General features: G+C 52.0%; 1 pseudogene; it reads right to left on the bottom strand.

Moving 5' to 3' along the window:
* Positions 1 to 594: 594 nt before the first annotated feature.
* LOC142766556 (U2 spliceosomal RNA) lies at positions 595 to 722 on the bottom strand (annotated as a pseudogene).
* Positions 723 to 12,518: the final 11,796 nt, after the last annotated feature.

Raw genomic sequence — 12,518 nt, 5'->3', positions numbered from 1 at the left:
GTGATGGGGAATAGTGTAGATGCATAGACGCGGCGAGAGCACGCGTCTTCAGGTTAAGACGTCGCGTGAAGATGTGAAATAAAAATGCCTTCGTTTGTCACTGCAACTGTAAACAGAAACACCAACAACCATTTTCTAGAGGCTGTTTTATTTTTCGTTCCGAAACGGGTGAATTGGAAAAGCGGAATTAGCTTGGCACATACATACACACTTCTGCACACATACATACACATCGTATACACACTTCTAGCTTTCCTCCGAAACAGTAATAATAAATTACTCAATAGTTTTATTAATATGTGTAGGGATGTTTAAAAAAATAAAAACTTGAGTATGTACGTGTGAACATAACCAAAAAAAAGGGGGGGGGGGCCTCCAATTATGAAATTTCCACAGAAACATTTATTTTCCCACAGCAATCGTAAGTGTAAACACAGCTAGCGCACTCCCCGCACGCGAATACCGCGTCAGCCGGGGCGGCGTGACGCCACCGTCTCGGACACTCGCCGCACCCACGCCGTTTACCCCAATATCCTTGGTAAATTCGAACACTCTTTCTGTCATTGAATTTATTGTCGAACTCACCCCCGCAGGGGTGAGTGGGCCGATCCCGGAGGTAGTGCAATACCGGGCCAACCCGTGGCGGAGGTGAAGCAAGCTTCAAGCAATTCGCCGCATTGCAAAAATAAGTTTATTATCTTGGATCCAAATAGGATGATGATGATATATGGTGTTTTTGGCGCAAGGGCCATTTGTTGGCCAAAGAGCGCCATTTCATCTTACTAAAAATATGGACATTGATTGTGATAAGCGGCTGTATAAGGGCCATAAAATTCCTCGCAATAAGGCGGGTAAAAACATACAAGTAATAAAATGATGACCATGCCGTGAAAGATGTGTGTGGTTTGAATGATGACAAAAGTTGGTGATAATAAGACGATGGTGGATATGTCTGGCATTAGCACAACTACCTCACACGTTAGTACCCTTGCGTGCAAGGGCCGTGAGGCAAGTGCTTTCCTGTGTAGCCACCGCAGCAAAAACCTCTCTAGAGAGGTCGTGCTACGGTATGCCCGGGTATATGATATGAAAATTATGAATTTCCTTTAAAAATGCTAATAATGATTTGTGACTAAAAAGCGGTTCCCTACCGACGAACATTGAAGGGCGTAAAGGTATATGTTGTCGGTAGGATAGTGGGAAGTGTTGTCTTCTTAGAGTGTCTAAATGTTTACATTGAATTAAAACGTGAAGAACTGTTAATGTCTCACCACATTTATCACACAATGGTGGATCACCACCGGACAAAAGATGTGTGTGTGTCGTGTATATGTGTCCTATCCTGAGTCTTGTTAGTGTTACCTCTGTTAGACGTGATTTTGATACTGGTGGCCAATGGCCAAGGTGTGGCTTAATAACGTGTAGTTTGTTTTGTGTGTGTGTATCCCACTTGCTCTGCCAGTAGTCCCGGAGGTTTCGCTTGAGAGACGGCTTAAGATCAAGGGCCGGGATTGATATGGATGTAATGGCGGTGCTCTCATTGACGGAAGCAGCGAGCTGATCCGCCCTCACGTTGCCTTGAATCTCACGGTGCCCTGGCACCCAGCACACTACAACATGTTGTTTGAGTGTGTAGAGTGTGCATAAAATGGAGTAAAGTGAGACAAAAACTGGGTTTTTGTGTTTTTTTAAGAGTGTGCAGAGCCGTTACTACACTGAGGGAGTCTGTATAAATTACTGCTTTTTGTATTTGTAATTGTTTTATGTGTTTAGCTGCCACAAGTATCGCGTAAGCTTCCGCTGTGAAGATACTTGTGCGTGGATGTAGAGGGCCAGCATCCGAAAAGGATGGGCCGACAGCAGCGTAGGACACAGAGGAGTTAGTCTTGGAGGCATCTGTGAAGAACTCAGGACGTGTGTATTTGTGTTGAAGTTCCAAAATGTATGTTCGGATATGGGCAATAGGTGCATGTTTTGTAACTTCTAGGAAAGACACATCGCAGTCTATAGTCTGCCACTCCCACGGTGGCGGGTATGCTACAGGAGCCATTAAACTGTGTTCAAGTGACACTGCAGTTTCTTGAGCTAGACACTTCAGGCGAACTGAGAAGGGCTGCCTCATCGAAGGCCTGTTTTGAAACAGAGTTGAGCTCGACAAATCATTAATTGTAGAGTATGAGGGGTGCTCCTTGTCTGCTTTCACCTTAAGGAAGTAAACAAAGGACATGTAGGTTCTTTGAAGATGAAGCGACCACTCATTTGACTCAACGTGAAGGCTTTCTACGGGGCTGGTGCGAAAAGCACCCGTAGAAAGGCGGATGCCCAAATGGTGCACGGGGTCCAGCATCTTCAAGGCACTTTGAGTAGCAGACTGATGACAACGGCCCCATAATCTGAGCGGGTGCGAATGAGGCTTCTATAGAGGTTCATGAGGCATTGCCTATCACTACCCCAAGTAGTACGTGACAACACTTTTAAAACATTCATGGCTTTTAAACATTTTGTTTTTAGATACTTGATGTACGGCACGAAGGACAACTTGTTGTCCAAGATTAGGCCTAAGAATTTATGCTCGGCTTTGATGGACAGACGTTGCCCGTTCAGTCGAATGTGAGGTTCCGAGTGCATGCCTCTCTTTCGAGAGAACAAAACACACGTGCTTTTTTGTGGGTTCAGTCGGAATCCGTTTTCCTCTGCCCATTTGGAGAGCTTGTTTAAACCTAACTGAACCTGCCGCTCACACAATGGCAGAATGCAAGACCTAAAGCCAAGCTGGTCGTCATCGACATATGTGCAATAAAACATATTGCGAGGGATGGACAAGCGCAAGGAATTCAATTTTATGAGAAAAAGTGTGCAGCTAAGTACACCACCTTGTGGCACGCCTGTTTCCTGAACAAATGTTTGGGAAAGAACCGTGCCCACTCGGACACGGAATGTCCGGTTTGACAGGTAACTTTTGATTATGTGAAACATTCTTCCGCGCACGCCAAGGAGGGAAAGGTCTCTTAGAATGCCGAAACGCCATGTTGTATCATAAGCCTTTTTTGATACCGAGGAACACAGAGAGAAAATATTGTTTATGGACGAAGGCGTCTCTGATCTGTGCCTCGATACGAGCAAGGTGGTCAGTGGTGGATCTACCTTCTCGAAACCCGCACTGAAATGGGTCGAGCAAATCATTTGTTTCAAGGAAATGTACAAGTCGGCAGTTTATCATTTTTTCGAAGACTTTGCACAAGCAGCTTGTAAGTGCTATAGGCCTATAACTCGAGGGCAAAGAAGGGTCTTTGCCCTCTTTCAAAATGGGAATAATAATAGCCTCTGGAGGTAGGGATAGCGCCAGAAAACCAGATAGCATTGTACAAACAAAGTAAGGTTTTTCGTGTTTGGATTGGTAGGTTTTTTAACATTTCATACACCACACGGTCAGAACCTGGGGCAGAAGTACTGCAGGAGTTTAGAGACATTTGCAGCTCAACTAGACTGAAAGCTTGGTTATATGCCTCGGATCTAGTGCATTTGTGTTCAAGTTTCTGCTTTTCTATTCTTGTTCTGTATTTTTGGAAAGTGTCAGTATAGTGGGATGAGCTGGACACCTGCTCGAAGTGTGCACCGAGGAAGTTTGCCTGATCTTCCAAGGTATCACCCCGAGTGTACACGAGTGGAAGTGTGTGTACTTGTTTTCCTGCTATCCTACCGACCATGTTCCAGACTTTAGCCTCCTGTGTGTATGAATTGATCCCTGAAGAAAACTTCTGCCAGCTTTCTCTTCTGGCCTGCCGACGCGTTCTCCTGCCTTGAGACTTTATTTTCTTGAAAGTTTCAAGATTTTCGGCTGTCGGTGAGTTCCGAAGCAGCCTCCAAGCTCTGTTTTGCTGTTTGCGCGCGTTTCGGCATTCAGAGTTCCACCATGGCACACGCCATTTTCCTGGGTGCCCATTTGTTTGTGGGATGTATTTTGTTGCAGCATCAATCAAAAAAGCTGTGAAGTAGTCGACAGCAACATCAATGCCTAAAGTGCATATGTCACTCCAATCTATACGAGCGAGGGTAAGAAACCGTTCCCAGTCGGCTCTGTTTATGAGCCATTTGGGAACACGGGGTGTAATCTCAGTTGCTGTAGTTGTGCTCAAAACTACGGGAAAGTGGTCACTTCCGTACAGATTACTGACGACTTTCCTCTGGAGTAGAGGCACAAGCGATGGAGACACTATGCTTAGGTCTATGAAGGAGTAGGTGTTATGTGCGAGATTATAATAGGTTGGTTCTTTTCTATTTAGGAGACATGCGTTCGACGAGAGAAGGAATTGTTCAATCAGTCGACCTCGCGCGTCGCAACGAGAGTCTCCCCATAGCCTGCTATGCGCATTGAAGTCTCCAAGAAGAACATAAGGCTCCGGAAGTTCATCAATTAAAGAGTGTAACTCACATTTTTGCAGCTGATAGCTAGGAGGGATGTAAATAGCGCAGATTGTGATTAGTTTATCAAAAAGAACCGCTCGAACAGCCACTGCCTGAAGGGATGTTTGGAGTTGTAAGTGTGTGCATGCAATTCCTTGATTCACTATGATGGCAACACCTCCGGATGATGTCATGGCATCATCACGGTCCTTTCGAAAAATAACGTATTTGCGAAGAAAATTTGTGTGTTTTGAATTAAGGTGTGTTTCTTGTACACACATCACTTTTGGTGAGTGTTCGTGTAGGAGTTCTTGGATGTCGTCAAGGTTTCTGAGAAGGCCCCTGACGTTCCATTGTATAATTTGAGTGTTCATGGTGAATGTAAAATGATGCTGTGTGTACGAAAAGCGAGTGGCTGTTTAGACGGGGAGTTTGAGTTCACTTAACAGGGCCGTCACCAGGCCCTGTTATTTGCTTTTTTGTTTTCTTGGCGCGCTCCAAGGAGCCACGCCGCTCTTTCGGCACCAAGGGTGCCGACGTATCCATTGCCTTCTCGGAGGCACTGGATGCCCGCACGTGCGGGCTGTTAGTTTGGATTTTGGGCCTCGCCTGGTGAGGGGAGGCCTTGAGACCCGAAGACTCTGGAGTCTCCGGTCTCTGTTTGGGAGTAGGCGGTGTAGCCTGGGCTACAGCCGCCTTGGGGGCAGGTGCCACAACCGCTGGCTCGGTATGCGCGGGCAGGAGGGGTGGCGAGGGCTGGTGCGGCGGTGCCCCCTGACGCGCCGCATCAGCATATGTTGCGCCGTAAAATGGCGACACTCTTCGTCTTGCATCTTTGAATGTGATGTTTTCTTTGACTTTAATAGTGATTATTTCTTTTTCTTTCTTCCAGTTAGGACACGAACGCGAATACGCGGCGTGTTCCCCATCACAATTCACGCAGTGAGGCGTAGTAACACAGTTATCAGATGGGTGGCCATGGCTACCACATCTTGCACAAGTTTCCTGACCCCGGCAGTTCTGCGAGCCATGACCAAATCGTTGACATTTATAACACCGTCTTGGATTGGGAATGTAGGGACGGACAGACAGTTTGATGTAGCCTGTGTCTATAGATGAAGGCAGTGTGCTAGATGCAAAAGTGAGTATTAAATGTTTAGTAGGTATTCCTTTGTTGTCGCGTCTGATGACGATTCGTTTCACATCCGTGACATTTTGCTCTTTCCACCCTTCAAGCAGTTCCTGTTCAGACATTTCAAGAAAGTCTGCTTCTGAAACAACTCCGCGTGAGGTGTTCATCGATCTATGAGGTGAAACAGATACTGGGATATTACCAAATGCTACGAGACTGCCAAGTTTTTCATAGTGGTGTTTTTCAGGCAGCTCAAGGAGAAGGTCTCCGCTAGCCATCTTTGTAACCTTGTATCCTGGGCCAAAGAGCTCGGTCAGAGATTTAGCAACAAGAAATGGTGATATGGCTCTGGCTTGTTTTGTTGGGTTTTTGCTGTGCACAACATGGAATTTGGGAAAGCATTGTCTGGGTTGGCTGAAAATTGAGATGTCATCGGTGCGTCCCCTCTTAGGCGGAGGACGATCTAGGAGACGGGGAAATGCAGGTGTTCCCATAGTAGTGTACTTTTTTTCGGCAGCAATGGCGACCACCCACCATGGAGTCCAACCAGGGGACGCTGAAGCACTTAATAGCATAAGGCTGCAGACGCCAGCCGTACATTGCCACTATAACCAAATATAACTACTCAAGGTTGAGTAATTACACAAGGTTAACCCTTGCCGCCAGGAAAAATCGGAAGTAAATGGAAGAGAGAAGAAGACAGGACAGATTTAAAGACAAGAAAAGACTAAGATGTAGGAAGAAAGAGATAGGAAAAGGCGACTGCCGATTTCCCCTGGGTGGGTCAGCCCAGAGGTGCCGTCTACGTGAAGCCAGGGCCAAAGGGGTGTGTTGCCTCTGCCGGGGGGCCTTAAAGGTCCAATCACCCAGCATTGGCTCAACCCCCAGGATCCCCTTTTCCCTGGACACGGCAAAGCCACGCACGGCTAGGCGTGGGAGGGAGCCGAAACTCCCCCGTTAGCTCGGGTCCGTGGTGTCGCTACACACCAAACGCCTACTTGCGCAGGCGCCCCTGCTGGGTGGATCCAAATAGGATCCGTATCAGATATTAAGCTGATAAGAACAGATATATTTTATTAATGTTTCATGGGGCCGTAGGTGATTGAGTCCAACTATTAGACATAGCTTTTTCCCGCGACATAATTGACGTTCGCGCGACAGGCAAAAGAGGAAATGGCGCGTTACAATGGACGCTTTCAGGGCACCTGCAAGGACGCACTTGGGGAGTTTGCACATGGTCGGGAACGAGTTCTACCATATTACTACACAAAGAGAATTTTATTGGTCTCTTGACAAATCAAGGAGAACACTGATGCTGGCATTCAACACAATACTCAGCCGACAATTGGGCTGGTTACAGGGGTGACGTAAGGGAAACATAAATGAACGGCGTTATAATCATAAAAGAAGGAAACGTACAACACTGAAGGGTGTCATCAAAACAAGGGAGTACTCAATTGCTTTGTCAACAATTTTGAAATTAAAGAAACAAAGACGGATATGAGCAGCTATATACATATGTACAATACATAGGAACGTAGAATAAACACTGCTATATATATACAAATAACTATATACAAATATGTACAAGACCGCGCGGTCGCATTGGGAATGACCACGGTTAAGAACACGCCGTTAGTCACTGCGTATCGCGTAACATTGCGACACGCCCGGAGGTACGTGTGATGCGCCTCTGCGGCGCACCTACGCGCCGCGGAAGTTGTGCCTGTAGGCGCTAAACAACGGGTGCGAGAAGTGGCTTCATAATGCCGGGAAGCAAAAAAAAGGGGGGGGGGGAGGGGGGGCGAGTTGCGGCGCTAAACTAAAGAGGCAGGGGCAGGCCCGTTAATACGGAATTATTGGGGCGACCAGTTTGCCGTCCTTCAGGGAAAAAAACCTGGTGTGCCAACGGCGGAGGAACGTTTCCGCGCCGCTGGCTTCAAGTTTCTCTGAAAGATACGGCCACAGCATTCTCCTAATTCGACTGATAGCGGGGTACCCCACCCTCACAGGTTTTCTCTTCGCTTCAGCGAGTGATCGCCGTTGCCAAATCACGAAGAGGGTGATGGCAAGGACGAGTTTCGCGAAGGCACCTCCATTGCGCCTATGATGGGGAGGGGGGCGAATGCTGAAGGAGTGCGCGGTCATGCGCCACACGGGTCGCGCAGCCACGCAGTCAAACGGCGCGTGTTTTAAGGACTCCGTTTTCTGGCAGTTCGGGCAACGGGCGTCGGGAACGATGCCGAGGCGGTGCAGTCTCTGCCGCGTGGGGAGGACGTTCCATGCTCGTTTCCATATGAAGTCTTGCACCTCACGGGGGGCGTCGTGGCCGAGTGCGGCAATTTCCCGTGTCGCTCGCTTCGCCCGGCGCCTGTCTTCATCATGGAGCTGGTTGGCTGTGAGGGTCTCGATCAGTCTGACTGGCGGGTCTGAGTCTATCTCGCAGCCAGGGGCTTCGCGGGTGAGCATACGCATTGTCGCCGCTGCCGCCTTGTAAAAGGAGGAGGGTGACTCGGCGAATGGACCACGGTGACTGCCTGCGTCAAGCCAGCTGTTACGCACGCTTGCCCAATAAAGGAGCAGGTTCCTGCCGGCATACACACTTGCCTTCGCCAAGGTTCGGGCGGTCTTGAGAGCAAGGATTTTGCCCGTGGTCAGAGCGTGGGGAAGGCCGAGTCCACCGTCGCTTGTTGACAGCTGCAGAAGGTGACGCCTGACGGGTGGGGGCTTGCCTTCCCACATGAATGCGGTGATGCCCTTGTTAAGGGCGCTGGCGATTCTTGAGGGCATGACGGCGATACAAGAAACGTGGGAGAAACACGCTCGTCTTAACTGCAATGGCCTTATCTCGCAAGGTGAGCTCGTGGAGTTTGGCTCGCTCTATGAAGAGCTGTGCCCTGCTCAGCACTCTCGACCACGTGGATGCCGCCACTCCCTCGCAGGTGAATAAGAGCCCCAGCACCTTCACCGTCGAGACTGCCTCAATCGGCTCGACGACCTCGGCAGGAAAGGGGCCGAAGAGTAAAGCCTTGCTTTTCGCTTCGTTTAGCGCTGCTCCAGATGCCGTGGCGTAGGCGCTAAATACCTGGCGGAATCGCGCGAGGCTGCGTGCGTCTCTCAGAAAGAGAGATATATCGTCTGCGAAGGCAAGGACTTTAAGCTCCTCCTGGCCTGTTAGAGGCAGGCCCTTAATGAGGCCGTCATAGGCGACCGAGGTGATCAGTGGCTCGATTGAGCAGACGAATAGGGTTGGGCCTAGGGGGCACCCTTGCCTAATCCCTCTAGTGTAAGCAAAGGGGGTCGTCGTGGTGCCGTTAACCACTACGCAGCACTGCAGATCCGTGTATATCTGCGCTATGACCGCGACAAAGTCCGGCGGGAGACCAAACTCGCGTAGCACTTTCAGCAGGTACGTGTGTCTCACCCTGTCAAAAGCCTTCGCCTGATCGAGGGACAGGAAGGCCCCCGCGATGCGTTTGCAGGAGGCGAACTCGAATACATCTCTTGTCAGGGTGAGATTGGCGTACATTGAGCGCCCTGGGACGGCGCAGAACTGGTGCGGGGCGATCATGTCCGGCAAGAAGATCTTCAGCCTTGAGTTCAAGATGCACGCCACGATCTTGTAGTCCACGTTAAGCAGAGTGATCGGGCGCCATGATGACGGGTCGTTTGAGGGCGCGCCGTCTTTGAGGATCAGGACAATACACCCCACACCGAAGGAGGCTGGCTTGGCTCGCTTCTCAATCACCGTGTTGACGATGTGGAGAAGAGGGTCTCCCAGGACCTCAAAAAACGTCATGTAAAACGCTGCAGTCAGACCATCTGTGCCCGGTGCTGCGTTTGGAGGCATCGACGCGACTGCCCGGCGGACTTCGTCGAGCGAGGCCGGGGCGCAGAGGGTCACACACTCGTCAGCTTCCAAACGTTGCAGGTTCCGGCATAGGTCTCTAATAAGAGCCGGGTCTGGGTGCGATTCCGCCGGGTCAGGTTCGCTGAAAGCTAGCCTGAAGTGGTCGAAAAACGCGGCCTCTATTTCTGCTGGGTCTGACGTAGTTCTGCCATCAGGGCGGAGTGCTTCCGTGATGCGCACGGACCCATTCCCGTTGATCTCGCGTAGGTCAACCTCCGGTAGGTCTCCCGAGGCAGCGCGTGCTGTACGGGCTTCCCGGGCGGTCGTCCTGAGAATTCCGTCGTGCTGGACCTGAAGCGAGTGAAGGTAGTCACGGGTGCAAGCAGTAAGGGCATCGGCGCTTTGAACGATGCGCATTCTTCGTAGAATTTCGTTCAAGCGGGCTGTGTTGCGTTTTTTCCTTGCGCTACCTTCCTGCTGCAGGAGGTCCCTCCACGTCGACTTCGGTCGTCCCCTGCCTCCGGGGACTCGCAGGGGGAAGCTGAGATTAACGCCTCCAGACGGGCCTTCAAGCTGGTGACGCTTTCGTTATCTTCTAGGATCGACGGGTCGAGGCGCCAAGCGGTGTCCCGCCGTCGAGGTCCCGGCTGCGCTCTCACCGTTATAACCACCGGGGCGTGGTCCGAATATTTCTCCAGGCTGGCCGGTAAAGCAATTACCTCACATGAGGCAAGCGAAGGGAGCAATGCGTCGGGAAGGTAGATCGGTCCAGCCGACTTCCCGTGACTCTCGAGGTCCTCGTCGGCACGAAGACGTCCCCGTGAAGGTGAACCCAGGCGTCCGACAGGTTGAGGTGGCGGAGGATCTTTAATAGCTCCCTGGCATGGTAAGCTGAACCGCCGCGCCCCGGGCCCCTGATGCCCCTCGTAGTGTCGATGACGCAGTTGAAGTCACCGAGGACTACGTGGGGAAGGGGTTCGAGCAGGAATTCGTGCAGTTCCCGGAAGAAGCGGTTTGTATCATTGCGCGTCACGGGTGCGTAGAAGTTGACAACGCGGAGCCTCCGTCCGTCGATGAAAATGTCGAGAAGGAGGATGCGTCCGTCAGCTCCGAAGGTGCAATGCGCCTTTTCCCGGCAACGGCCCGAAACGAAAACAACGCCGACGCCACACGCCTTTGCATTCGTTAAAGAAAATAACCCCTCCACCTGGCAAGTGCGGCGGAATCGGGTGATGTCAAGCGGGGTCCGAAAATTCGCTTCTTGGATAAACAGCAGGTCGATGCCCTGGGATTTCGCGTACGTAATCACCGTGCTCTGCTTGACGCGGTCCCGAAAGCCGCGCACATTCCACGTGGCTATGCGGAGGGGGGGCATCGGTTATCACGGCAGGGCGCGAATGCAGCAGCAATGGAGCGGGCGAGGGAGCGAGCGCCAGCAGCTGCTCTGGGGAGGGGGGGCATTATCGACGAAAGCCAAGAGGAGGAGGAGAGGCGCGCCAAGAGAGGAGGTGGGAGAGGGCCAGGCAGCTGGCGAGGGTGCGGCGCGGCGCAGCGCGTACTCAGAACTTGAAAGCCGTGGCTTAGGGGGCCGATGCCCCTTTGCCCCCGCTGCTCGAATCGAGTTTCTTTGTTTTTGCTTGGGGCGGGGCGTCGCTGTCGCTGCTCCGTCCACCAGCCCCCGGTCGGCGCTGCTTTAGCTTCTTACTGGCCGTTCTCTCTCGCACAACCTCCTTATCATCTTCGCCATGCCGTCGGCGTGAACGTGAGCGAGCGCGTTGCTCGTGGACCGCGGGCTGGCTTGCTGTCGCATCTCTCTCCCGCGCAGGGCGTGACGCTGTCAGCGCGGAGGAAAGTGCGTTGGAGTAGCTGGTGTCACGCTCGTCGGGAAGGAGGTAGAAGCCCCGGCTCACAATGGGCGCTTCTCCGCGGGCAGGGACTTGGGTTCCATCCTCCAAGTCTTGGGTGGTTACGGGGGCGAGCAGGTTTGCGGGAGTTGAGCGAGAGGAGGAGGAGGAGTCCTCTCCTGTCTCAGTAGAAAGCTCCGCCGCTGTCTGCTCGGGCGTCGCAGGTTGGCTCTGGTCCGGCGCCGTCAGGGGGGCAGGCGAAGAAGGGGGGGGGGCGAAAGCACCGAATCTGTGGCGGAGTCACTCGACTCTGTTCCCGAAGACGCGGTGGAGACGTCTTCTGTCCTCCCAGTTTGCTCTCCCTCATTGGTGGATGAGGTCGCCGTGCTGCTACTCCCACTGGGCGGGTCGGTGTCAGTGTCACGGTCGCTGGGGAGGGACTATCTTGCCGCCGTTCTGGGCGTAGGCTTGGGTGACAACACTTGTAATCGCGACTTCAGTTCTCCGGGCCTGGGGGATGACGGGCCACTGCCCCGAGTCGAGTGTGACGCGAGGTCCGAGACCGCGGAGAGCCCCCGGGCGGCTGACGCGTATGAGCGCCTCCTAAAGCACTCCTTGTTCCCGTGGTGGCCGCCGCATCTCTGGCATTCGGCTTCGCACCCCTCTGTCTCGTGGCCAAAAGTGCCACAGCGCTTACAAAATGGGGTTTGGCACGCAGAGGCCATGTGTCCCGTCTCGCTACATCTCGCGCAAACCCGCCGCATGCCCCTGTACTCAAATATTACGCGGTGTCCGGCGACGGTCGAAAAGTTGGGGACTGGTTTCACCATTTCTATGCGTACAACTCGCACGCCATTCAGTTTGTTTTGGCGGTTTGCGACCGTCGCGAACGCCACGCTCTTCACCTTCCCGTACTGGGCTAGCGTATTAACCAAGGGGTCCTCGGGTAGATAGGCAGGGTAGCGGAACACATTGACAAACGTAATCGGGGGCCCCACTGCCTCCACTGCTACTTTTTCATTACGAACAATGAAACCTTCCTCTACCATTAATTTGGTGGCTTGAGCAGCAGTGCGCGTGCACACAAGACATCTCGCATTCCCATGTGCTGGAGAACGTGCACACTATCCTCTCCCGCGGTACGCTCTACAGCGTCAATTAAATCATCAATACAAAAATCGCCGTCAGGCACATTGAAGAAAAAACAATTCTCCCTCACCGGGAGGTTTGTTTGAGCAGCCATAATGGACACTGGTGGACACGCAAGGGCGCGTGACTGGTGGGAACG

The sequence above is a fragment of the Rhipicephalus microplus genome, chromosome 6 (genome assembly GCF_043290135.1).
Source record: "Rhipicephalus microplus isolate Deutch F79 chromosome 6, USDA_Rmic, whole genome shotgun sequence".
Classification (NCBI taxonomy): Eukaryota; Metazoa; Arthropoda; class Arachnida; order Ixodida; family Ixodidae; genus Rhipicephalus; species Rhipicephalus microplus.
Note: the sequence above shows the minus strand (reverse complement) of the source record. Positions and strands in the feature narration are given on the sequence as shown.